At 35.8% G+C, this 23,644-nt stretch overlaps 1 protein-coding gene across 8 annotated transcripts in view; it reads left to right on the forward strand.

The window, feature by feature from the left end:
• The window catches only part of Tab3 (TGF-beta activated kinase 1 (MAP3K7) binding protein 3), a 62,888-nt gene that overhangs the window by 7,289 nt on the left and 31,955 nt on the right, over positions 1–23,644 (forward strand). For 4 of the 8 annotated variants that reach the window (XM_031364840.1, XM_031364820.1, XM_031364844.1 and 1 more), the window contains one exon: positions 12,327–12,429. The exons of 1 other annotated variant lie outside the window; for it this stretch is intronic. The gene's annotated coding sequence lies outside the window, so the exon portion shown is untranslated. Of the gene's footprint in view, positions 1–916; positions 1,001–4,850; positions 5,734–12,326; positions 12,430–23,644 lie in introns of those variants that run through there. 3 more of the 8 variants (XM_031364842.1, XM_031364824.1, XM_031364841.1) reach the window with 3 other exon arrangements.

Genomic DNA, 23,644 nt, shown 5'->3' on the forward strand with positions numbered 1-23,644 from the left:
TTTAACAGATAAACAAAAATAACAGTATGGACCAGAGAGATGGCTCAGTAGAGAAAGCCTTTGCTGTATCAGCAAGGGAGGACCTGACTTCAAATTTCAAACCTTCATAAAGCTGGGTGCCAAACTAGCAGGATAGTTCAGTGGGTAAAAGCTCTTGCTATGCAAGCCCGACCATCTGAGTTTGATCCTCTGGACCCATGTAAAGGTGGAAGGAAAAGCTTAACTATACAAAGTGGTTTTTGGAACCTTCATAAGCATGTTGTGGCATGCACATACACTCCCCATAATAAACCAATAAATAAATGCTTTAAAAGCTTTTAAAAGTCTGTTTTATACTCTTACCTCCCCCTCCATTAGGTGAATGTGGAAACTTGCTTGTGTCCAATTGAGGTATACATTTCTCAGTTTTTAGTATCTTTTACAAAACCATTTCTTTATTTCTTTATTTCTTCATTCATCTATTGCTTTGGAACAACTTTAAACGTAAATTTGCAGAAATAAATTACCCACATACTCTTTACCCAATCCTGTCATACTTGTCAAAACTAAGACTATATTACCCAAGCTGCAAAGTTTAATTTTTATCATTTCCCCCATTACTACCCTTTTTCTGTTCCAAGATGGCATGTTACACATTTAGTCATGAGAAGGCTACTTTTTTACACGTATTTCTTTTGTGTATATATGCACATAATGGCATTTGTGTGGGGATCAGAGGACATGTGGGACTCCTTACTCTCCTTCCAAGTTTGAATTCAGATCATTAGGTATGGTGGAAGTTCTTTTCTTAACTCACTGAACCATTTCACTGGCACCATTTTTAATTTTTTGCATTTATATCATTGGTATCTCCATTTTGTTACAAAAAAATATTGCCACAAAAGCATTCTGTGATTTATTCTTTGGTTTCATGCAGGTTCTGAAAGGCCAGGTGTTTCCTCTATGGTTAGTAAAGCCAGAGATTCATCTTAGCACTGAACTTTATGCTCTGAAATAAAAGGTGAGAGTCATGTGAGAGTGAGAAGAACCTCATTGGACTTGTAGTTGAGACTAAGCAGTTTTATAATTTAAAACTATCTCCACAAGATTAAATGGGCAATTTGTATTGTTGGTGTTTGATCATTTTAGCTTCAGAGTGACACAGCATTCTTTTCAAATTATAAGCATGCTTCTTTGTTGACATAGATATAAATTGGGATGAATTGGAAAATTTAACTTTTAAAGGAGTTATGGTTTAATAAGAAACTAGTATAATCATTTAAGGTTAGAAAGGTAACACATTTAATTGTTTATATAAGCTTTTAGAAAATCCTAGGTTTCAAATAATGATTGATTTAGTTTTAAATATTTCTTTAGGGATTCTATATGTGGAGATTCTATTATTCTGAATTTTCATAAATGCTTTAATTTTGCTCTCAGAGTCATCATGGTGTAAACAGAGTTATCTAGTAGGCTGCACATCACAGACTTTACAAAGTCTTATCTTTCCTGCCACAGAAATAACTTTTGGCTATAACTCATGGATGGCAAAGAAAATAGTTTTGGGTTGGTTGGGTGGAAATGTTTCAAATAAATATGGTACATATCGAGAGAATCCCAGTAAACCATATTTTATGTAGAAATGCCTTAGAACTTAGCAAATTGGGAAGGATGGGTGTAAGTCAATAATCCAGTTGTTTTATACTTATTCAGATCTTTTCATGACCTTGGACAAATTTTCTAACTTTAAAGAATATTGGTTTCTTTATTGTAAAATTAAGGGATTTAACTAGATGTGTCACTCTATTAACTTCTAATATTTAAAAAATATGCTTAACAGAAAACTACAAGATAGCTCTAAATCTTTATGAATCAATACTTGTCACTATAATTAGAAGTCAGTTAATTTTTATTGGATTCAAATAGTTTCCAGTGGACACTGAAAGTCACTTGTTTTGTCACCTATGTGAATATTTTGGTTCTTAGCATATTATTCTTAAAATGATAATTATTTGTATTTTGTGCTTTGATCTGAAGTACTGGATATCAAGGAGTTTTTTGTTGTTGTTGTTGTTGTTGTTTATTTTTGCTTTCAAAGTCCTTAAACAATTTTGAAAAACGTACTCCTTCAGCCCTTAAAAATGAACTAACAGACTTTCCCCCTAGCTTTAATAGAAAGTGCACATTATCCATAGTGAACTGCTCAGTGAGTTTCCATCAGCCAAGCACACATTTGTGTATCAGCACATAGAGCAGTAAACTGAGTATAGTAACAATTGTGAAGTCTTACCTTTCATGGTATACCAACCTGCTAGTCTTGACTTTTACCACCATAGACGAATTTTGTTTGCACTTTATGTGAATGGAATCGGGTTGTACCATTTTCTGCCTGATTTGTTTTGGAGTAAAATAGTGAATAAAAAAGGAATTAGTGTACAATTCTAGCCTACTCTCATTGTTGTATGCTTCCTTGTATGTATATATCACTATTTATTGCTGATGGATACTGTTGAAGTACCAGTGTTTGAGAGTGTTGATGGATTTGGAGTAGGCAGATTTCTTAAAGGAGGTTTTTCATTGATGATTGTTTCTCTTAGTGCTGAGATTATAGGAGGAATAAGAGGAGTTTTCTTGAAATATGAGCATTTAATCATTTTCTTACTTCTGAGGCAGGGTCTTACTTACTATGTAGCTTTTGCTGTCCAGAAACTTAGAGAGATCCACTTCCCTCTGCTTCTCAGTGCTGGCATTGAAGGTGAGTAACACCATGCCCAGCTTAACACAGTTCTAACAAATCTTTAAAACTTTATTATGCAAATCTCAGGGAGAGTATCAATATTTTAGCTAAACGTTATAGTTAGAGGTTTGTGCTTTCATAACTCTCAGGTACAATTCCTTCAAAAAGTGTCTTATCAATCTTGTCTCTTGTCACTTGCTCATTTGTAGTTCTTTATTATGTGCTGGAAATGAGCCCTTGCTGGTTACAAAAACATTCTGCGACTGTGTGATATGCTCTTCCATTTTTCATGAGTCTTTTCAGAAATAAAAGTTTCTCATTTTTAATATAGTTAATATTTCCCTTTATGTTTAAAGTATACACAGACTTCAATTTAAACCATTTTTTCCTATCCCACGATTTTAAAGATTATCTTCTCACATCTGGAAGCTTTGTGGCTTTGGTATTCACACAAATATCCGGTGATTACCTAAAATTGATTGTTTTCTGTCCTCTTCTCCATATGGATCGTGAGATGTCCCTGCACATAGTTTTCCATATTATTGAGAAGAATTAAATATGCATATGTACCATAGTTCTGTTTCTGTGTTCTCTGTTCCCTTTGTATCGCCTTGTTTTGACACCACACTGTCTTATTTATTAGAACTTCATATGATGTCTCAGTAGTCAGTAGAACAAGTTCTTCCACCTTGTTTTTCTAGAACATCTTGGCTGTTCTCAGCCCTTCGCACATTTATATGAATTTTACTATCATGTTACATAGACAGACATGCATATGCATACACAATCTGTTAATGCTTTGATTATGATTGTGAGGATTCTAAACATTTGCTGAAGAAATGACATCTTTGTTTTTAACTTCATTAACATTGAACATTACTCAAATTTATTTTTTCTCTATGGTATTTATAATCTCCAGAAACATTTATTCTTATATATTTAGTATTTTCATGTTACTGTATGTAAGTGCTTTTATAGACTTTATTTTGTTTTTATGCTGACCTTATATATAATCATTGAGTTAAACTTTCATTATCCTATACTTATCTTTGGAATCATTTACTAGGTAGTTAATCATCTTATCTGCCAATAAAGAAAATTTTATTTCTATCAAAATGTTATATATGATTTTTGTGTTACTGCACTGACTAATTCTCTAATACTGAGTAGTAGTAGTAGTAGTAGTGGGAACTGATTTTGTTCCATTTCTCAAAGAAAAGTGTTTACCATTTCTGCACTAATTAAGATACTTGTGTTTATTTTTTTTCCTAGCTTTTTTAAGAATAATGAAGCTTTGGTTTGTTCTTAGATTGGTAAATACTTACATTATGTGTGATGGGATCTCATCAGGTGTTCTTCCTGGAAAAATAACCATGTCATTATGTTCTTCAAATCAAATTTATTGATTACGAGTCAGTAAATCAGGGTTACAACCCAGCCAGGTCAACAAAACAGTTTTCTTTTACATTACTTGGGAATTTCAGAGCTTTGTTCATGAGTAAGATTGCATTGAACTACACATTTTTCTTGTATTCTTGTCAATTTTTAAAAGTTTTTATAATAGTATGTGTGTGTGTGTGAGTGAGTGTGTGTGCATGCTAGCATTCAGTAGTGAAGCTATTTAGATACAGGGTTTTCTTTATCAGTCACAGGTTCAATATTTAAAAACCGCATTGGCAGAAACTAGGAACCTGACTTGGTAGAGTGTTTTGAGTAATAGACCTTAAGCCCTCCATTCAATCGCAGTACATAAATGTGAATGGTGTTTCGTGCTTGGAATCCCTCACTTAGGAAGTAGAGTCAGGAGGACTGTCTAGAGTTCAAGATCATTCTGACCATATAATGAGTGCCAAATAGATGAGGGCTACGTATCACAATCCTGTTTGAAACAAAAGAAAGAAAGAGTGAATGAATGAAAATTTTTAAAAAATTGTTTTAATATATATTCTTCAGGCTCATTTCTTCCCACTGTTTTGGCAGTTTACTTTGATAAGCTTTTCAATTTTATTTAAAATCATTTAAAATATTATATGAGGTAAACACTCATATATCTTTTAAAAATGAAACATTTTTACAAATTAAATATAATGCCAATCTGTGTTTTCTACCATGTGCATGCCTGGTACCCATGCAGACCAGAAGAAGATGTTGAGTCCCCTGGAATGGGAGTTACAGATATGCCAAGTGAGTGTTGGATATCAAACCAATGACCCCTGTAAGAACAACAAGTGCTCTTAAACACTGAGCCATCTCTCCAGTCCCTTGCATTATATGTAGAGCCTCACTGGGAAACTCCTACAATCATTCCTCCTCCTCAGCCATGGGTTTCCCCTAATTCTGCCTAATGTTCCAATCAGTTGCTGCATGAAGCCTTTCTGGTGACAGTTATGCTCATCTCTACCAGTATAGCAGAATATCATTAGGTATCATTGCATTCACTTCTTTTCTGGATGTGGTTGGTTCTATCCTAGGTGTCTGGGTCCTGGCCTTCCAGACAGTGTCAGGGGTGGGCTCCCTCTAGTGGCTTGGGTCTCAAGTTGCACTAGTCATCAGTTGGCCACCCACAAATTCTGTGCCACTTTTACCTCAGTATATCTTGTAGGCAGGATTGTAGGTCAAAGGCTTTATGTCTGGGTCGGTGTCCTAGTCCCTCCACTGGAAACTTTGCCTGGTTACAGATGATGGCCAGTTCAGGCTCTATATCCCCCATTACTGAGAGTACTCGATAGGGTCCTAGGGTCACCCTTCTAGATTCTAGGGAGTTTCCTTTGCCCTAGGTATCTACCTCATCCCGGAAATGTGCTCCAGTTCCAGTTGTCTCTCCCAGTGCTCTCCCCCTCCACCCCTTACAGCCTCATGTTTTCTTCCCCACCCATCCACAGGCCACCCACAAAATCTGTTCCGTATCCCTTCCCAGGGAGAACATGTGCCCACCCTTGAGGCCTTCTTGGTACTGTGCTTCTTTGGGTCTGTAGTTTGGAGCATGACTATACTATACAGCTGATACCTGCTTATAAGTGAGTACTTAACATGTTTATCTTTCTGAGTCTGGCGTATCTCACTTAGGATGGTTTTTTTTTCTAGTTTCATCCATTTGACTGAAATTTTCATTTTTGGCTATGTATATAACATTTTCCCCTTACAACCCTTCTGGCCCAGGGCTTTTTTGGTGGAGGAGGGAGATTTTTAATGACTGCATGGATTTCCTTAGTGATTATAGGACTATTCAGATAGTTTATCTGATCTTTATTTAGCTTTGGTAATTGGTATCTGTCTAGAAAGTCATCCATTTCATTAGATTTTCCAATTTTGTGGAGTACAGGCTTTTGAAGTAAGACCTAATGATTCTTTGAATTTCTTCAGTGTCTTTTGTAATACTGGGTTTTAGTTGGGTCTCTTGACAATGCCATATATGTGTGGCTTTTTTGTTAATCTAGCCTGGCAAGCACCATCTGTGTTTGAAACATTCCACCCATTTAGATTTAATGTAATTATTGGTATGTAAGGGATTAAGAACATCCTTGGTAATTTTTCTTGTAGCTCTTTTTTTCTCCTCCTTTGCTTCTTTTTTATAGATTTATTTATTTATTTTATGTATATGAGTACACTGTCACTGTCTTCAGACGCACCACAAAAGGGCATCAGATCTCATTACAGATGGTTGTGAGCTACCACGTGGTTGCTGGGACTTGAACTCAGGACCTTTGGAAGAGCAGTCAGTGCTCTTAACCGCTGAGCCATCTCTCCAGTCCCCTTTCCTTCTTTTTATATTAGTTTTCTTTTTATTCTAAAATCATATTCTCTTGGTTTTTCGAAACAGAGTTTCTCTGTGTAGCCCTGGCTATCCTGGAACTCACTCTGTAGACCAGGCTGGCCTCGAACTCAGAAATCCGCCTGCCTCTGCTTCCCAAGTGCTGAGATTAAAGGGGTGCACCACCGCTGCTCAGCACATACTCATTTCTGTTCCTCATGAAATTACTATAGCATTCTCAGTGTATGTCTAATGATACTTTTGTCTCGCTACTGTTTGGAACAAGTACATTTTTACAATTCAGTTGTGTTTATTATCTATCTCCTGGCATTTATGCAGTTGATATCCTGTAATTCTTTATACATTTGTAACTCTGTGAGTACTAATTGTTTTGTGACATCAGTGTTCTTTATGTTTTTTCCACACGCTTACTTACACTTTTAGCTCCTCCTTGTGTCAATTTTGTTTAGCCTTATGAGTTCTTAGTTAGGATTGGCTGGCTGTTTTTTCTATTTTTATTTATGTATGTTTTTAATTTTCATTTTTAAAGAATATTATATGAATGTATGGAGTATGCATGCATGTGATCTTAACAACTTTTAGTTCTTTCTTTTTACTGTGGACTTCAGGAATCAAACTAAACTCAGGTTGTAAGTCTTGTGCTGCAAACACTTTTACCCAGTTAAACCATTTCACTTGGGCCTTGAAATTCATTATTTTTATTTTTAATTTGATACATGAGTACTGTGTTTACAGTCCCTAAGATTTCATTCTTGGTAGATATTTTTTCCAGAGTGGAATCGTAAGCTGACGATTATTATTGTTACCCCCCCTTTTTTTCTAAGAATAAAGCCCTCAGCCTACCATTTGTTTCTTTGAAAGCAGCCTGTTCCCCATAAGGATGCTTTTAAAATTTCTTTCCATTGTGGGTTTTTCAACCAGTAATTTACTGATTTTGTTTGTTTGTTTGTTTGTTTTTTGTGTTTTTTTTTTTTTTTCGAGACAGGATTTCTCTGTCCTGGAACTCACTCTGTAGACCAGGCTGGCCTTGAACTCAGAAATCCACCTGCCTCTGCCTCCCAAGTGCTGGGATTAAAGGCGTGTGCCACCACTGTCCGGCAATTTATTGAAATTTTTAAGTATGAGGTTTGATATTTTTCATCACTTTTGGAATCTTTTCAGTCATACACATAATGCTTCTTCATTCTTTCCTTTTGCCTGGGATTTCAATGGCCTATGAATTATTAGACCATCAAACTATATGCTATTTATGTTACCCACTCAGTCTCTTTGTTCTGAAATCCTTTCCCCAGTCTTTGAGTTCACACATGTGAGTGATAATATCCATCACCCATTAAATTGTCTTTCATTAATTAATTGAAAGTTTTTGCAGGTTTACTAACAGTTGCTTTTCCTTTAAAAAAAAATCTATAGTCGTTTGGTGCATGTCATTATTTGCGACAGCCAAGCTCCATCCATGTATGCAGTCCTTATCCCCAAGATTATATTGTTACCTTGCACGTTATGTCTGCACAGTGATTTATTTCATAAAAATCTCTCCTTATTAGATATAACATAATGGCTATACTTTGCTACTTTTTATGGTTTTCAGGTTTGGTGCTGAGATTTTCTTTTGGTATTGAGCATACCAAGCATAATTTAATACTTGTAGCCTGCTAAAGCTCTAGTGACTGTAGCCCCTATGAACCTATTCTGGACTGTTTGCCTGTTGTAGTGGTGATGGTGGTGACAGTGGTTGTGGTTGTTATGGGTTGGTCATCTCCACTGTTTACTTTTCTTTAATTTTATTTTGGACATTGTATTTTAAAAGCAATTTTAGAAATCATTTGAAATCAAAGGTGATACATTTCAGAAACGTGTGTGTGTGTGTGTGTGTGTGTGTGTGTGTGTGTGTGCGCGTGTGTGCGTGCTAGTGGGGTTGTGGGGAGAATTTGCTTTTGCCAGTCCAGGTATTCCTTAATAAAATTTCAGGTAGGGTTTTTGTTGTTTCTTTTGGTGGTAGTGGTAGTATTAGTGATTGAACCTAAGGCCTATACCTGCTAGACATGCATTCTAATGCTCAGTCAGTCAGATGACTCAAGACCACATTATAGTCAGTGATTGATTATTGATTATTTATATTTATTTCTTAAATGCTGGTTCCAAGCTGAAGGTGGGAAAAGAGTACCTACCACCCTTGTGGATGTGGCCTGTCAGGCTGTCAGATAAAGTTTAAATTTCTTACTTTCCTAGAACTCAAAGTACTTTCCTGATAGCTCTTTGACCTTTGAAGAAAAAGACTTTTTAAAATGTGTTGTCTAACTCTATTACTTGTCTGTGGTGGGAGGGTTGATTTAAATAACCCAGTATCCTATAGATAAAAAGGCTTTTGATATGAGTCTTCATTGACAGAATTTCCTTATGAATGTTAGTGACTTTATTTTCTTCGAGACTTCAGGCTATTTTCATAGTTGTATATAAGCTTTGTTTTAGACAGCTGTGATATATACATGTATGTATTCAAGTTATGTAACTTTTACTCAAAGGTTACCATATTCTGTATATTTATAAGTATGAGCAAATTATTTCCTGACCAGTAAGAGTCCTTTTAACTTTAGCAATTCCTAGTTCTTGGCAATAGATAAGTTTATTGTATTAATGTTATAGCTAAATAGTGTCTGGAATGATTATCTTTGGAATGTGAAATTCTTCTGGATTACTGTTGAAGTTGGAGTGCCTAATAGCAACTAAGTTTTATTACTTTTATGGAGAAGAATAGTATCCTAGTTTCCCATTGCTCATGACTTGTTAGTGTACTTATATGTAGGAATAATGGACGTCTGCTGGTAAAAACAAAACACACAAGGAAACTCTGTGAGTCTTAGGTTTGCTACTATATGAGCACTCAACAGTGAATAAATATGACACATCCAGTGAATAAATATATGATAACTCTTTATATATATGTATACATATACATATATATATATATATTAATTCCTGCAGTAGCCTTTGAAGTTAGTATCCAGTTAATATGTGGTTTTAATCAAATAACTTGACCAACACCTGGAAAATGATATAATTGTCTTTTATTAGTACACATTTTATTTTATTTCAAGTCTTATGGCCTAGAGATGCACACTGACTTTTCAGTTTTATCTCTTTATGCTTTTCCCCATGTAAACCCTAATAGCAAGACCTCATGACTCATGTCCTAAGGTTAGAGAAGTTAAGAGATGAGCCTTTGTTAGCCTATTGTCACTGACCCTCGTACTGCCTATTTCTAGAGCATTATTTTCCTGGCTCTGAGATTTACTAAGCTCTGTGCCCTGTTAGAAAGCTTGTTGTGTTACTCTTCCCTCCAATCTCTGTACACATTACTCCTTTCCCTTGTCTAGTTCTAAAGAAGTTGTCTCTCTGCTTCCTATTATATTTTTTACCTTTATGGTTAAACTCAGACTTCCCTTCTTACTGTCTTCAATAATGTCTTCTGTAAGCCTTCCTTGTTTGCTTCTTTAGCCAATCTTGATGGAATCTTACCCAAAATTCTGTTTGTTCTATCCTTCTGAATGTTAACAGCCAAAAGCTGAGCTGTTTTAGGCCTGTCCTAGCCATAGTCAGCACTTGTGTATGTGTGGTACTTGCACTTGGAAGTATCCTTCATGTCTCATTTTCATCCCCTGTGCTGTGGTCTGCTGGAAAAGCTAGCAGATTACCCCTGCAAACATTGTTGCTTTTATTTAGCTGTAATATATCCAGCTGCATGACATTAAGTTCCTGCACTTGTAAGATATGAGTATGCTGTCTCCTCCAATTTTGTATTAATGTTCTTTCGTGACTATTTTTTTGTTATCCCTGTTGAAGGATTCTTTTTTGGGAGAATGCAAATTAAATAGCGGTCTCCCATGTTCCACTCACAAATCACTTACAATTTTAAAAGTGTTGGAGGAACTCTTGACTTGTACCAAATCCCTTTGAATATACTGGTTTCTCCCCCTTTTTTCCTTTTAATTATCCATGCTTTTTGTGGTCTACTTTGGGATTATTTTCCTTCAATAAACTTACTTTTCTGAATCCATTTCTCCCTTTTATAAGCTTCATTCTGAGCATACAAAGTGTGCACATTTCACCAGCTCAAGGGAATCAGGGTATGGAGTTTATGCTTGTGCTTGTGTGCTTCATCACTTACTGCAAGTTTATTTGAAAATTCCATGCAGAAATACACTTACTTTCATCATTCCCACCCCTCCCTCTGCCCTTTCAACCCCTCCACCAAAATCTTGACCTCTTTTATAATTATTGTTATGGTTTGAGGCTGACCACTTAGGATTGGGGGCTCATTCTGAACAAATCTCATTCTGCTTCTTTCAGTGGCCATTGACTGCTCTAGCAGCAGTTTATCTTGGGGTGGGGTCTGCAGATTTTATATAAGCAACCATATTGCTGGGAGTTTGTAGGACCACCAAATCCCTGTCCTGTCCCAAAGACACTTACTTATCTTGTAGCAGAGTCATCCTGGGTCCCCAGGCTCTTAGAGTTTCTTTCTCTCTCTTCTTCAATGTTCCCTGAGCTGTAGGTAGATGTGCTAAAGATAACTCACTTGGGGCTGGGCACACCATGGTCAGTTATTCACTTGTACTCCAAAATGAATGTGCCTCATAACACATTTTCTTATCTAACTTCAATGGCATTATCATACAACACACCTAATAATATCCTAGCAGCAAAGGCAACACTTAGTCCATATGAAAGTTTCCCCAGTTAAGCTTCTTCACAATTTTCTTGTGATCTTATTATCTCTCTTTTCCCATTCTGACGAAAGGTTAGTTTGTTCTTTTATCCTTTGTGTTTCAAATGGAATAGAAATTATCTATCTGCTTAAATAGGTTCAGCTTATATTTTTGGAGGTGTGACAAGAGTACTTGCTGTCATTTCATTTAACATCATGCCTGAGAACACATAATATATAATTTGGTCATTTCTGTCATTATTAACTGTTTTTTCTCTGTTGGAAATCCTTATTTTGCTTCACCGGTGTTAGTTGCTTAACCCAAAATCTCTTGTCAGTTGTGTAGTGTTAAAAAAAAAAATCCTAGTTTGGGGATCTAAAGACTCTGCTTTCATCTTTAACGCTTTGTACTGTTTCACTAAAGTTTATAATAAAGTAATTTTTTTCCTTCTGGAAGAAGTTAAAAGTCATTCCCAGAATGGTAGATTAGTGATTTTGTGGGATACACCGAAGTATCTAGTCTCCTAGTTCTGGGTGAGTTATCCTATTCTATTGAGATTGAATGAGAAAAACAAAACCAGAAAGAAAAGACCTTATACCTACTTCCTGCTGCTGCCTTGTAGTTAGGGTATCATGCTCACTGAAGATGTGGGAATACACAAAGTCCTGTAAGTTACTGGAGACTAAATCAGGCTCACTACGGAGTCATTTAAATTTTAAAGACTCAGGGCCTTAAAAGAGCTCTAGCACAGTTTTGTAATCAAATGCATTAAATTTTAATGACTACTTTATCTTGGGAAGCTGCAGGGACCCCCTGATGGTTTACTTTTCTTGCTAGCTTTTTTTGAAGCCAAACTCTCAGCAAAGCATTGTGCCTTTGCAATTTGGACCTGTGCCTTAGGCCCTAGAGGTAACTGATGGGAGCAACCTATCTCAGGCAGCCAAGGGAGTGGTTTTCTTCAGTGTTGATTAAATGTGAACTTAATTCAACGCAATTTCATATAGTTAAATGACCATTTACATTTTCATGACCTTTCATTTCATTGTACACAGTTATCATTTATTCATGATCCTTTTTAAGCCATTCACTGTTTTTAATCTTACCTCTTTGGTCATTCTTCCTTTAATAGGACAGTGGTGCCAGCATTTTCTTCAAGTTATTCACCCTGAATTATAGTGTGTCTAACTTTACAATGTGTCTTAGCTGAAGTATTGCCAATTGAGAAATTGAAGGTAAGACATTTGTATAACTTTGTTGACAGTAGATCTTTATTGCTCTTAACAAGTTTCATATTTACACTGAGTCCTGTAAGTAATCCTTCCCCGTTATACATTTAAAGGCTAAGCTAGGTGATGTGTGCCTATAGTTCCAGCTACTTGAGATACTCAGTTGGTATCCTTTGAATGTACAAGATGAAACATCACATCAAAACTAAGCCAAACCAGCAACCTACAGAGCAAGGATAACAAAAGAAAAAGATACCCATGTGATTTCTTTTATTTAAATTTGGGCCTTAAACCCTAAACAGCTGTTACTGCCTGTTTAGCAGTAGAAATTGTAAGTTCTTTGGATAATTCATTTAGTGTTAGATACTGATCTGGCCCATGGCTCAGATCTCTATTGGTTGGAGCTATTAAAATATTGAATACCTACCCAAAGCATTAACTATATCTATATCTGTTGATATAGATATAGTTAAGATAGGTAAAGATATAGATATATATCTTCTGGATTCTCACATTCTTGTTCTATGACAAAATAGAACAAACATTAATGCCAATATATTTAACAAACAAGGGTATCAATTTTTAGCTGTATTGTAGCCATAATTCTGGTTTTGAATCTGGTAGATCTGAATCAATTGATTATATAATGCTATCAGCTTTGATTACTACATATCTTTTTATCTTTGAGAATTTTCCTACTCTTTTAAATGCATTTCTCATTATAATTGTATGCATGTGGGTATGTATGTATATATGTATGTATGTATGCATCTCTTTCGAATTAAACACTGAAGCCTATTTAACACATACTGCTATTTTAGCCAGTTTAAAACCCTTCTACCCTTCAGTTATTTTTAGTAAACCAAGAGTTTGGATTGGGCGTAGGCTCAGGGATTCTCTCTCAGCTAAAGTATTATGATACTGAGGTAGATGTCCCTTCTCGTCAGGGGTTGTCCTGTATACTGTGGGATATTCAGGAGCACGCCTGGCCTCTCCCTGACTGATTCCAGTACACTCCTCATTATGGCAACTAAAGGTAGCTCTAGATATCAAATGTCTCTATAATAAAAGTATTTTATATGCAAGTGTGCACATACAAATGTCTGCGTGCTATGGAGCACATAGGGAGGCCAGAAAACAAGTTTCAGGAATGAGTTCTCTCCTGTGGGTACCAGGCTTCTGTGACAAGAGCTTTTAACTACTGAACCATCTCACCAGCCTTCCAGATGTCTTTTGCAGGGCAGAACAACTGGTATAGATGATGTGTTAGAGCCTTCCAGCTTTATGATTATGTTGTTTTTATTTAAAAGAGAGCAGGGTCTACTCTTTGTAGGTGCAGCTTCAATGCCATTTCTTCCATGAAGTTTTCTGCAGCTCTCCTTTTCTTTGTCTTACCATAAGCAGAGTTTTCTGTTTATATCTTCCAGTGTATTTTTCTTAATTTGAGGATATAGGCTCTCTGTATTTTTAATTTCAGTTTTTCATGAATGAACAACTATTTGGGAATATCAGATTAGAAACTGTTAAGTAAATGATTTTAAATACTGTTTTTGTTCACTTTTCAAATCTATCTCTCAGAACTTGAATTTCTGTATTAAGAAGGCTAATAGATCATTTAAAACATTTGTAGATGTGTTATAAGAAAGGAACCTCTTTATGTATATGTGAAATAGCTATATAGGAACACTTATAGGCTATATTTGAAAGTCACAGAAATTAATAGCATAAGCTGTTTTGAGTTTTCATATAGACATTTTATCACATTTTTATTGTGTGTATTGTATGCATATGTGCCAAAGCATGCATGTGGAAGGTGAAGAGTATAGCTTGCAGAAGTCTGTTCTCTTATTCTGCCATGTGGGTCCGAGGGATTGAATATGGGTTGTCAGGCTTGATGCCAAGCACTTTTGATTACTGAGCCAATCTCACTGGTCCAAAGAGGTTTTTTTTTTTTTTTTTTTAAATCAAGTAGAAAGCTTCTAGTTATTAAAAAAAGTAAACATGGATAGCAGTAAATATTTTATTTAAGTAACCTAGAATATTTACCACACTCTAGGTCAGGAACAAAATTCTCCAACAATAAGAAACATTTTAATTATATCTAATATATATATATATATATATACACACACACACACATACTAGAAACCATTTAGTATTTTTCTGTATGCATTGAACTTCATTATTTTTCAGTTATCTTTGTTTTATCTTAAAGAATAGCCATTGCCTAGTACATTTGTCTAATATAGAAATCGGTCATGACCCTAGGATTTGAAAAGGACAAATAATAAATATTGAGATTATCTGCCTCTAGAGTATGTCACTAATAGGTTGACTTGTCATTCTTTTGGAATAATGTCATTTAGGAATTAAGCCAACAAAGACATTAGGATACCTAAACCAGAGCATATTAAACTTTCAACTATGGATTCCTATATTTTGACATTTCTACTAACGATTTATAAATTCTACTAAGTATGTATAAATTATTGTACCCAAAAGAGCTTGTCTTTATTGTGTTCAAAATTATATTAACAAAACTTAGGAGAGAAAAAAAACAACATATATTATGTGAAGTTCTGAAAGTGGTATCAAACACTCCATAGTTTTATAGGCATTTAAAAGGTGAGACAACTGTATTTATAGAAGTTCCTCGTAGAGTAACATGATGTAGACTGGATTTTGTGTTATATCAGAAGTTATTGCACATGGTAGAAATAGCAGTAAGTTGGATGATGAATAATTGTACTTGATACTTTTTTTATTTTTTATTTTTGGTTTTTCAAGACAGGGTTTCTCTGTGTAGTCCTGGCTGTTCTGGAACTCACTCTGCAGACCAGGCTGGCCTCGAACTCAGAAATCCGCCTTCCTCTGCCTTCCAAGTGCTGGGATTAAAGTCATGCGCCACCACTGCCTGGCATACCTGATACTTATAGACCATTTTTATTCAAGATAAAGTGAGAAGTTTTAAAATTATATATTAAAGTTCTGGAAATGTAAATGGGATAAAATAGGATATAATATTTTAGTTCTGTGTTTATGAAATGAAGTGTGCTCAGGAGATTAAATAGAAACTTGTGTGTATGACAGCTGTTATAGAATCTGATATTTACTCTAACATGATGATGTTAACCTTGGATTACTAGGTTTACTGAGAATTCAGATAATTTCTAAATCACAGAAAGTGTTCACTATCAAAACGAATAAGGTTATTCTCAATATAAATCCTTCTTTGTAGTACAGAAACATGCAATAGAAATTTCAAATTAAATATTTAACTTATGCAATTAAAAACTATTTGTATATCATAGGCCCAGGTTTAATCTTCTCTTGTATAAATAGAATTAGAGCTCAGGATGGTAAGTTACAGCCAGGTGCTACAAAGCCTCAAAATAAGCAGTAGACCATGCCTTTGTCTTTTTAAACTGTAGCTTCTTCTAAGGAACAATGTAGAATTTAATTACTGTAGAAAAAATTATGTAAAAAGATGAGTCAGCTTGTGATGATACTTGGCAAAAAGCCACATGCCCTAGTCAAGTATCATGTCTGCCAGTCTTGTAAGTCACCAGAAGTCTCATAGATATCATACATTTTCAGTTGAGAAAATAGCAAAAGGGTATCTTAACATTTTCTCAGATTCCTAAACAACTGAAAAGAAGGTCATTTCAGAGCTGGAGATGTGAATAAAAATCTCCTGTTCCAGGATACATAAACCATATCCAGATAGATTTTCTCTCCAATTTTAAATAGACTTTAATTTTTTTAAAAAAATTTATTAGTTATTTTGTTTATTTACATTTCAAATGTTATCTCTCTTCCCGGTTTCCTCTTTGAGAACCCCCATCCCACCTCCCCTTCCCACTGTCTCTGAGCATGCTCCCTCACTCACATGCCCACTTTCACCCCACTGCCCTGGCATTCCTCTACGATGAACCAAGGGCCTCTCCTCCCTTTGATGACAGATAAGGCCATCCTCTATAGACTTTAATATTTAAGAACAGATTTGATTCGCAGAATTGAGAATATAGTATAGAATTTCCACATGTCTTGTATTCAGTTTCTACTATTATTAATAGCATATATTATCATGGTGTTTTTGTTATAATTAATGAACCACTATCATTAATACCTGTAGCTTCTACTTTATTCATTTTTCCTTGGTTTTTAACCAGGTGTGTTTTTTTTTTCTTTGTGTTATAAGCTTTCATACAGGAAAATATATAACTTTTGGTTCTTATGCCTCCTTGGGTTTCTTTTGGCTGTCAGACTTTTTCAGACTCCTTTTTCTTTTTGAGACCATGACAATTTTGAGGGGAACATTCCAATTAGGTACTTTGTAGAGTATTCCTCAGATGTTTTGCTCGTGGCAAGACTGGGATTTATGATTTTTTTTAGAGGAAGGCTATAAAGATAAAGTCCCATTTGATGCTCTTTTCAAAACATATCCAGATTCATATTGACCTTGATTCACCTGGTGGAGAAAGTGTTTGCCATGTTTCTCTGCTATAAGGCCAACCTTTTGTCTTCATCTTGTTCTGTATTTTTGTTCTTTGGAGAGAAAGCAGTGAATGCAGCACACATAAGGAGAGGGAAGTTATGCTACATCTACTTTGAAAGAGAACGATCTGCATAAACCATTTGGAATTCTTATGCATGGAAGATGTATCTCCCCCCTTCCCATTTACTTTAGCATTTTCTTTTATCAGTGTGGGCTTATTTAGTTTACACTCTGGTTCATAATCTAATACTACTTTATTTTGATGTCCTGGTTCTTTTAGCTGTGGTCATTGGGAGTTCTTTCAGTTTTCTCTTGTGTTACTTTGATGTGATACTATCATTATGGAACTTTCAGGGGTTTTTGTGTGTTTTTGTTTTGTTTTTTGTTTGTTTGCTTTGTTTTTGAGTGCTTCTTTACTTTCCGGCACTACAAGATGCTTCAAGCTCAGCATATATAATCCTTGACCTAGTACTAGAATCAGCTATTCTTCTATAGGGTTGTGATTCATTCTGTTAGAGAATGCTACTTATTTCTAGATGTGGAGATTCCATCTAGAACAGTGGTTTTCAACCTTTGTAATGCTGAGACCCTTTAATACAGTTCTTTGGATTGTATTAACCCCCTCCAACCATAAAAGTATTTTGTTGCTGCTTCATAACTGTAACTTTGCTATTGTTATGAATCCTAACGTAAATATCTGTGTTTTCTAATGGACTTGAAAGGGTTCTTAGACACCCAAAGGAGTTGAAGCAACCCTCTGGTTGAGAACCACTGTTCTAGATTCTCCTGGCTAGAATTGTGTGGATATATTTTACTACACACACACACACACACACATACACACATATACAGAGAAAGGGGAGAGAGGGAGGGTGGGAAGGAGAGAGAGGGAGGGACGGAGGGAGAAAAGCTTATGTTTCTATATTTTAGCATATAGATTACAGATAACAAACACATCACTTGGGAATGTTTTAGAAATAAATTTAACATGGATATACTTTTATTTGTTTCTAGGGCTATATTTAACTTGAAATATTTTTGTTGATCATTTAAATGGAAATGCTATTTGGGTTATTTCTTTTGAGAACATAATAAAATATGGGCTATGTGCTACAAATCTGTGACTGTTTGAAATTACTTTTTACTATAATGAAAATCCTATAGGATGCTTATTTTAGAAATAATCAGATGATCCTTTTAAGAGAAACAAGTAATCATTATCTTATCTGTTTTTACATGTGTGTGCAAAAAGTCCAGAAATTGGAAATATGTCTTTAAAAGATCTGCTTTCTTTAATTCCTCCAGTAGTGGACACTTCCTGTTTCCATTTAATACAAAAAGTTCAGTCTAGTACAAGTATTCTTGTTTAAAAGAAATATTTATTTTAAGTTTTCCTTTAAGAGTTAAGGCATCATCAGAATCTTACCAGATAACAGGACAGGAAACCACTGGCTAAGAGCATAGACTTCTACTTACATCCTTTGTGACTTGTTAACATTATGTATTTGCCTTTGTGCCTCAATTTTCCCCAAGTATAAAGTCGCTCATGGGAGGGACTTAAATGAAGTTAGGGATTTAATACGGTGCTTGGTCCGTAGACAAGATTTAATAACTACTATTTAAATTAAACCTGCAGAGAAGCATGAGAATGAATGAAAGTTCTAAGGCAGTATGCTAGTATATATACTTGGGTTTTGTTTAGTAGTTATTACTTGGCCAAAACAGTTAGAAAAATGAGTGAATCTTAACTGGGTACAATAGCATACTCTTGATACCAGGACTTGGGAGGTGGAGCCTGGAGCAGTTAGTTCACGGTTTACCACAACAGCAAAGTGAGTTCAAGACCAGCCTGGGTTACTGGGTTACATAAAATCTTGCCTTACAGAAAAAGGGAGAGAGAAAAATATGTGATTCATTCATTTTCAAAAGACCTTAAAAGTCCTCTCACAACAAAGTATATTTTCCTTCAAACCTAGGAAATGCTTGCCTCACTAGTCAATATTGTCAGTCAGGGTATTCTCTAGTGGTCTTTTACTGCTACTGAGATTTGTTGATGGGATAGACCACTGTGCTGAAGAGCTTCCCTATCCTGAGATAGTCTTGATATAATGAATTACTGTTCCTCCGGTTATAATGTACCATTAGACATGCTAAATTGATTCTGTCTTTATAATACATTTCAGGTACCACAACTCCAGAAGGTATGCAAATAAATGAACCAAAGACAGAACTCTTATTTGTGGCATCTAGTGGGTAGAATTGGAGTGGATTAAAGTGGTCTCAGGCAGTTATTTCCTATAGTTGCCAGATAGCCTGACTTTGAAAAGTTGAATGTTGACCTTCTTATGTGAGTTATCCTATTTTAAAATGTAATTTACCTTTAAAAACAAACAAACAAAAAAAAACTGTCGGGGCTGGAGAGATGGCTCAGTGGTTAAGAGCGCTGAGTTCAATTCCCAGCACCCACATGGTGGCTCTCAACCATCTCTAATGGGATCTGATGCCCTCTTCTGGTCCCATGTCAGCTGCAGCATACTCATGTAAATAAATAAATGAAGCATTAAAAAAAAAAACTGTCAAGACCAAACCTTGCACATCTATAAGCAGAATTTGGCCCCCCAGACCATTTGGTTTGCAACCTCTGGTCTAATAATTTTAGGAAGTGAACTAAAGTTCTAGCAGAGGTAGAACACTGAGCCATAATGGTATAATCCTGCATCTTTGCTGAGCTTCCAAATGCTTGCAGAAACTAAACACTTAGGTAGCAATGTCATTTTCTAGATTATGGGGAATTGTGGTTCAGTAGAGCTATGGGGGAGCTTCCTCTTGTTGTGGGGAAGAATTCTTTGGGGAGACATTCCGGTAGCATCTTCTTCTATAACAGAACTCACTGTAGATTGTGGGGCTAGGCCAGTACTCCTGATTAGGGAGATGGCTATGCAACCTCTCTATAATATTACTGCTAAGCGTAATTTCTGTCCTTCTAATCTTGCCATCAAAAATTAGTCCCAGTCATATGTAGCATATATCAATAATTACAGCACTTGGGATAAACAGAGAGACCATTGTTAGTCATAGGCCAGTTTAGGCTAAAATGTGAAACCCTGTCTTTAAAATAAAGAGGGCTGGAGAAATGGCTCAGTGGATGAAGCACTTGCTTCAGAGTGTGATGACTGATGTTTGGATATCTAGAACCAGCATAAAAGCTGCTTGTAATGTCAGCACTGAGGAGACAGAGACAGGATTCCTAAGGCAAGCTAGATAGCTAGACTAGTTAGAATGGGGGAGTTGTGGGTTCATCAAGAGATCCTGCCTATATAATAGGAAGCACAATCAAGGAAGACATCTGATATCAGCTCCAAGCCTCCATACATGTGTACATACACATAGCACACTCATTTAGGACTTTACAAAACCCAACAGGAAATAAAGACTACAAAACCTTAGAAAGTCTTCTGGCTCATCTGATCCTATCTGTTGGATTAACTTTTTAGTGAACAAAAAGGAAATTATTTTAAACATTGTATAGTGTTCAAGAAAGTATTATATTTGAGTGTTTTATGCCACTATGAAATACTAAACAGTACCATTTTGGTACTTATGTAAGGGAATGCCTAAGGCAGGATAGCAAGTATTATTAAAGAGTACATGAGCTTGCTGACCAAAGACACTGATCTATGAGTATATCAGAACCTTGTTAGTTGTTTAATTTCTGTGTTTCTTTAGCAGAACAGTAGTGCTTGGTTTTCCCTAATCCCATGTTCTGTCTAGTGTCAAGTCCTTGGTTGTATTGTAGTGTCAGGCATGGGTTCTGTCTCATAGAGTGGGCCTTAAATTTAATCACATAGTGGTTGGTTACTCCCACGTCTTTTGTGCTGTTATTGTGCAGGCAATAACATGCAGTCAACCATTGTAGAGCAAAGGGTTCATAGCTGTTTTGATGTTTGCCTGTCTCCTCTGGTAGCAGGCAGAGTACCTTCTAGTACCATAAACACTAGTCAGTAGGAGTGAAAGCTCTAGGTAGGTACCAACAATTCTCTGTTGTATTGAGTGAGTTACATAAGTTTTGTCTTCAGCATTAGGGCCTTACTATCTGTGGAGAGCTAGCCTTGGCAATCGCCAGAGTTATTTTGGGATTGGGGCATCTATGAGGCCCTGGGGACAGAAAGATTGTAAGAATCAGTGGGGATGGAAAACACCAAGGAAGCACAGGAACTCACAGAGTCTGTGGCAGCATGCACAGAGCATGCAGAGGTTCAAGCTGGTGGGGTCCACAGCACTGAGAGAGGAAGTGAACACAATCTCCTCCATTCCTTACCCAGAAGCTATCTTTAATTGACAACCACTCACAAAAGAAAATTAAGTTTTCTCCAGCAGAAGCTCACCGATTAGATAAACCACATTTAAATACAGGCAGGCTCTGTCCAGCAGTAGATGACCAGCACAACTGAGTGATGCTTGGCATGCTTTTGGTTTTGTTGGTTGTTATTACTGATAACAATATGATAAAGGGTTGTAGGTTTTGATGGACAGGGAGGGGGAAAGGAATTGGGGGAAGGAAAACTTTGATCAGAATAGAGTGTATGAAAGAAATCTTTTTTCAGTAGAATAGTGAATAAAATATAAGTACAGAAAAAATAAAAACAAAAAGAATACATGAAGAATCTCAGTACAAAAGGCATCTTCTGTAGCTCTGCACTCCATATAACCTGTAAAATCAGCTAATTATTTTGTTTAAGAATTCTTTCTTTGCTTCCAGCCTTCCACCTCCCCACATACCAGAACTCCCTGTTTGGTTGACAAACCAATGAGAGTTCACTCTCATTTTTTCCCCAGTCATTGAGAGACAGAAAGTCATCTCTGAGTATGTTAAAGATACCTACCAGGAACAGTGTGTAAAACCAGACTTTGGAGAATGCAGGTTTTAGATTTGACTTAGGATTTTGCCCTAAGTGTATTCTGTGAATTCATTTTGATATTTGTGAAGTGGAGCTAATTATAGTTACCCTTGAGGGCATAGTTGTTTAGTAAAATGAGAGCTAATAATAGTGATAAATTGAATGGAAAGTTTGTGCTGACAGAGCACTCTGAACTCTGAACATGGATGTCGCCTGTGTTGTGGCACTTGAAACCAATTCTTGTTTTTCTCGTAGTAAGACAACTGTGCTGCCTTTGCATTGTAAGAACTTCTAAGTAAGATCGGGAAATTATTAAAAAGTAGTCTTTTGAGCTACTATGAAATCTTAAGCCTTTGGATGCTTTAGAAGTTCTTCATTAAAATTTCAGTTAAATAGTCATGAATTGTTTTGGATACAGCAGTCCCTCAATGGTTAGAAAGTTGTTATTTTGGTAAATACAGACAAATTTGATTAAAATTTTTCTTATTAAATTTGTTCCATTCCTCTTAATTTCACTTAAAATCTACTAAACACCTAGTCTCTCTGCTAGGCTTTGTACCTAGTTAATAGTGAACACTGAAAAGTTTTACAGGTTGAAGCTCTTTAACACCAAATGCTTGGGACCAGAAATGTTTGTGGAATTCTAATTTTACTTTATTTTTGTATTGTTTGCACACATGCATAACACACAGTATGTATATATATTTTCTGTTTGAGAGTAGGTTGCATGTCCTTAACTGCCAATAAGTTTTACGGTACAATTTCTTTTTTTTTTTTTTTTAACTTTTACTTCATTATGATGAGAAAAGTTACATTATTTCAATTTATCTCAATTTGTTAACATTTAAAAACATTTTAAGTAAATAGAATTACATCACATTTTTGTTTCCCTTTGGACCCCAACTCCTCCCAGAGACTCCCCTTCAATACCTACAATCTTTTTTGTCATATTCCTTAACATTTATAAAATATAACAATAAAAATGAGTATTATAAAAGTTGTTTGATATAAAACAACAATCAAAAGATTTATTTTTATTTATTTTTGTATGTATGAGTACACTGTAGCTATCATGGCTGTGAGCTATCATGTGTATGGCTGCTGTTGATCTCAGGTCCTCTGCCAGCCCTGCTCACTTCGCCCTGCTCTCTCCTGCATAATTTACTGCAGCTGTCTTCAGACACACCAGAAGAGAGCATCAGATCTCATTATGGGTGGTTGTGAGCCACCATATGGTTTCTGGGATCTGAACTCAGGACCTTTGGAAGAGCAGTCAATGCTCTTACCCGCTGAACCATCTCGCCAGCCCCTAGTATTTTCTTATATGAACATAAATATATAAAGTCTTTCTGTTTGTTTGTTTGTTTTGTATTTAGTAGAATTTAAAATCTTGGCTCTTACTGTGGTACAAGCCCAAATAAGAACAATTTTTAGACATTGGACTTCATTGTAATAAGGCTGTACTTCAGTGACCCTCACATCACCAAAAGATTTTACCTTCATCATAGCTAAGCTTAGAGTTGACAGTTCTGCTGTGCTGAGGAATGAATTGTAGGCACGATTTTTGGATACAGACTTCCTGCTATGGTCAAAACTATTTGACTTGAGTGAGTGACTTTATTCTCAACCCACAGAGAACAGGTTACATTCATTTAATAAATGGTGTGTGTGTTAAGATGGTCTATCCATAGAGTCATTCACCAACTGTTTCAACGAACAATGGTTCTACTTGGAGGGTGGCACAGATATTAGGTGCAGGTAAGAATCTGGTTCATTAGCTGTGATAATTTGGAAAAGCATTTATCTCAGAGAAAGAGTAACTTAT

Source organism: Mastomys coucha, chromosome X (genome assembly GCF_008632895.1).
Source record: "Mastomys coucha isolate ucsf_1 chromosome X, UCSF_Mcou_1, whole genome shotgun sequence".
In the NCBI taxonomy this organism is placed as follows: Eukaryota; Metazoa; Chordata; class Mammalia; order Rodentia; family Muridae; genus Mastomys; species Mastomys coucha.